General features: G+C 42.5%; 1 long non-coding RNA gene across 1 annotated transcript; it reads left to right on the top strand.

The window, feature by feature from the left end:
• Positions 1 to 3,989: 3,989 nt before the first annotated feature.
• On the top strand, positions 3,990 to 4,568 carry LOC131656396 (uncharacterized). Its single transcript, XR_009300078.1, has 3 exons — positions 3,990 to 4,051; positions 4,123 to 4,195; positions 4,276 to 4,568. It is a non-coding gene; the product is annotated as an uncharacterized LOC131656396 (long non-coding RNA).
• Positions 4,569 to 4,870: the final 302 nt, after the last annotated feature.

Here is a 4,870-nt window from a genome sequence, read left to right as displayed (position 1 = left end):
GTACGTTGCCGAAACCATTTCCACAATTGGATAGCTTAGCTTGAAACATAATATAATAGTAAACTATTTTATTTTAGAGAAATTCTTTGGCCACCTCCCTATCTTCTAGTCCACCTCTGGTGAAAACCCCATTATACCCCTGACTTCGGAAATAAACTTCCGAAATGCATGAAAAAGGTGTTTTCGGAAGTTCATCTCCGAAAGCGCCTTTTTTTTTGAAAAAAATGTCTTATTTCGGAAGTTCATTTCCGAAACTACAATTTCGGAAATGAACTTCCGAAATAAAACGCGTTCTGCAGATTAAGCAGAACTCTCCCCCTCCCCCAAATCATTTACCCTAATCATCATCAAACACTTCCATAGGCGAAATTTCTGCAGAAGCAAGTGTGAAGTAGCCAAACTCTTCTTCCAAACTCAACCAAACTCATCATTAAACACTAATTGGTAAGTTTATCATTGTTTTTTCAAGTTTTAGATCTATTTGATTAAACTATATTAGGGTGTTTAGAATCTGAAAAAATGACATTAAGATAGCTTAGTACTGATATTAGGATGTTTAGTAGGCAAAAAAATGGATTTGGTTTAGGTTTTTGGGTCTGCCATTGGAGGTTGCAGAGAAGCTCTGCGTGGGGGTGTTTCGGAAGTTCATTTCCGAAAACACCTCCATCCCAGTTTTCGGAAATGAACTTCCGAACTGTACCAGAAGTTAATTTTTTTTTTGTTTTTTCATTTGTCTCGCATATTAATCGATTTCGATTGTTTACAGGATCATGTCAGACCAGCCAACACGCATCAGACAGGGGAGAGAGTCCCAGACTGCGTCGGCTAGACGCGAGCGGGCGGCGGCGCAGCTGGCGTCGACCCAGGGACGGGGGCAGGGACGGGGACGCCGTGTCCGCGTTCCACAGGACTTGGTGGAGAGTTCATCTGCTTCAGGCTCTAGGAGTAGGCTGGCTCGGGTATCTTCTTCCCGCCAGCGAGAGGAGGAGGATGAGGATGAGGAGGAGGAGGAGGTCATAACGGATGTTGACCCTCCAGTCGGGGAGGAGGAGGAGCAGGGGGAGCAGGAGGTGGATAGCTTTCCGGGAGGGCCTTTTGACACTTCCCTGCTGATTCACTACCAGGATCACGTCGCTCGGCGGATCTGGGAGGGAGAGGTATTTTTTTTAACTTAGCCGTTTATTTGTCACCATTTTTTATAATTTTACCGTTTATTTCTCGCTTATTTGTTTTTTTTGTAACAGGAGAGAGAGCTGCTGAAAATGGTGAACCACGCCCGCAAGATTTTCGGTCTGTTTAAACCAGCAGTTGAGTGGTTTAACGACCATGTGCGAGGTTCAGGGCTCAGCGGGCTCTGCATGACGGGGTACACCACCATCAGCACCGGCATGCAGGGGGCATTTGTGGAGCGCTGGCACAAGGAGACGTCCTCTTTCCACTTGCCGGTTGGGGAGATGACGATCACCTTGCATGACGTGCAGTGTCTTCTCCACCTGCCGATTAGGGGGCCGCTGTTGACCCACTCCAAGATCCAGAGGGTGGAGGCCATTGAGTGGATGACGCTCTACTTGGGCATGGAGCACGAGGTTGCTCACTTTGAGTGCGCCACGACATCTGGGCCTCATATCCGGTTCACCACACTGAGCACGTATTTTGAGCACCACCTGGACGCGGCTACCGAGGCTGAGGGTGAGGGTGACGAGCTGTTCACAGAGTATCACCGCGGCTGCGCTCTCCGGTGCTGGTACATGCATGTGGTAGGCGCTGCATGCTTTGTAGACAAGAGCGCCAGGTACGTCGACGTGACCTACCTCCGCTATTTCATGGACCTGGATACCGTTCACCAGTGGAACTGGGGGGCAGCTACTCTGGCATATCTCTACCAGAAGCTGAATGAGGCCTCCAACTGGAGGACGAGGCAGCTGGTCGGATCCTGCACTCTGCTTACGGTACGTTTGATTTTAACACATTCTCGTATTTATTTTTTTATTTATGTTTCTTATTTATTTTTAATACATTATCGTATTTGTGTTTCAGAGCTGGATCATCTCCTACTTCTCCCGCATCCACGGCTTCCACATCGATCCTGCGTACGTTGACGTCATGCCCAGGGCCGCCAGATACGACCTCCAGAGGGGGAACGATGCGGTGGGACCATACCGCCTGTACCTGGACCGCACGATGCACGACGACGTCACCTGGAGGCCGTTCGCCGACTATGCTCAGGTTGTCCCCTTCGACGGGGTTGCTCTATATTCAGGCTGGTTGGCATGCGGGACCGGCATCATGGTCTGGTATCTCCCGGAGCGGTGCATGCGCCAGTTTGGGTTCGTGCAGATCATACCCAGGTCACCCTTCGAGGCTGCTCCTGACACAATGACCAGAGTGCAGCTCACTGCCATATGGGAGGAGTGGCAGCATCATGTGGTACCGGAGGAGTACCGTCGCATGCGGGTCACCCAGGACTGGCACAGTGTGGAGGGGTACGTCACATGGTTCTACCGGGTGTCCCATCCTCTCTTGAGACCCGACGTTCCCGGCGCTCCTAGGCCAGCACACGAGGAGATCCTGGAGAACCGGCAGGCGGAGGATGACCACGCCATCGATCTCCTTCCGATCTGCCAGCGGATAGAGATGCTTGGGCGGGACGCGTTGCATCGAGGTGTCATTCATCAGGGCGGACCAGAGGCAGTCGCCGTGATGGAGATGATCGTCACTGATGCGGGCCGTGCGGCGGGGTACAGGCGGCAGAGGAGGGCCCAGGGTGAGCGGGTTAGGCACACCCAGTAGTGGTGGGGTTTATTCATTTTTTGATTTTGGATTGTATATTTAGCACACTATTTTTATTTATTTCGGTTTGTATATAATATTTTCATATTAGTATTTTTTTTGTTTATTTATCATATTAGTGTTTTCAGTCTATCTATTGTTTATTTTATTTGCTGGTAACGTTTAATTAAAATGCGGTTGCGTTCAAGAAAAAACATAAAAAAAAAACACAATTTCTGCATAATTCGGAAATGAACTTCCGAATTCACCCCCCATGAGGTGTTTTCGGATGTTCATCTCCGAACGCACCCCCCATGAGGTGTTTTCGGAGATGAACTTCCGAATCAAGGAAAATTTTTTTAAAAAAAAAGCGCTTCGGAAGTTCATTTCCGAAGCAGGGGTAGTTTGGGAATTTCGCTGGGGGTGACCCCCCATAGAGAGGTGGGTAAAGAAATTTTCTTATTTTAAGCATTTAAAATTGCATTAGAGCGCTAAAAATATGAACGAAGCAGTCGTCATGCTCACAGATTTTTTTAGTGTTTCAAAATAATGCTAACAAAATTGTATATGTCATCTCAATTAAATAACATGATCAAAATAGTCCAAACCTCAAATGCTAACTCTCCTAAAATTTGAATTAATAAATTAATTTGAACCAGAGGCTAACACATAATTTTAGTATACACGTATTTATAAGCATAATTAGTGTTAAATTTTAAAAAAAGTTATTTTATATTTATGTATTTTTAAATTAGCTTGTATTTATTACGCTTTAAAAAATTTAAAACTTTTTTAACATGTATTCAAATTAAATAAATTTAATTATAATTGTCACACAATATATATTTCTATAAGCATAATAGGTGTTAAATAAATTACTAAGCTAAAATAAATTCTAATACTCAATCTAAATTCATCACAAATATTGAATTAAACTTTTAAGCTAAATTTATTTTATTTGAGTATGTAAATTTTGAATGAGTTATAATTACATCCTTCTAAATATTTAAACAATCTTATAAAAAGAAATAAAAGAATTTATATTTAGATCACAATCTTGCGTCATAAAAATACATGATAAGAAAAATTTAAAAGATATATTTCTATACTCAAAATCTGTTTACATGGGTTGGGCTAAGTTTATTAGGCCCAATACCCAGGAGGTAAAATGGCCGTTCTTTTCAAAAAGATTATAAAACACAACGGGTTTTCGTTTTCCACATTCAGTCACGCATTTTGTCTTCTCTTCTTGGCGCAAATTTTCATCTCCATCAAGACTCTGGTATTTAAGTTTCATACTGTTGTTTAAGAAACTTTCATCTCTTTGTTTCACTAATGCATACTCTTTCTCAGGAATGGATTTTCGGGGACTCATGCTGCTTGCTTCTGTCATTTTGATTCTCTTACTGGCTGTGATGTGGATCTAGTAAGTTGAACTGCGATGAACTGTTTATAAATAAAATATATATAATATACTGATTTACTGATTAATTTCATTGATTACAGCGGTTATGAAGATTCGAAGTTGTTCAAAGTGCTCGTGTTTACGCTAATGATAGTACTCGTTCTAATTTCTGGACCTCGAGGATTGGAAATTATTTTCCTTGCAATTTGGATGAGAATGATGTAAAGGAAAAAGAAAACTACACGGTTTGCAGGTTTTGAACCAATTGCAATTTCTCTTGAGATTTGCACTTTCTGCTTTCGTTTTGTTGTTGTTGCTGTTATTGTAAATAAGTGCAAATCAACCGTGGAGTGAATATTGTTTTCTGCAACGAACAAATTTACATTCAAGTTACTTAGAGATCAAACGCTGCGTTTATTAGCTAATTTGTTACGTAGTTCCTTGGTGAAAGTTGCGTGAACTATAGTGCTTCATTGTGTCTAGCTGTTAGTTAGTTTCTATATGCCACATCATCGAACTCTTCAATTGGTATTAACAATTAATTTTTTGACTCTGACATTTTTTTAGTTCTCCATATTTAAAGAATGTTCAATTATCAAATATATATAGAAACGTGGAGCAGTGAAAAATTCATTAATTCCTTTCCGTCGGCAATGTCGCGTACGCGCCGCTTTGGGTTTTACGGTTACGCGATAT

Source organism: Vicia villosa, linkage group LG3 (genome assembly GCF_029867415.1).
Source record: "Vicia villosa cultivar HV-30 ecotype Madison, WI linkage group LG3, Vvil1.0, whole genome shotgun sequence".
NCBI lineage: Eukaryota > Viridiplantae > Streptophyta > Magnoliopsida > Fabales > Fabaceae > Vicia > Vicia villosa.
This window is presented reverse-complemented; position numbering and strand designations above follow the sequence as displayed.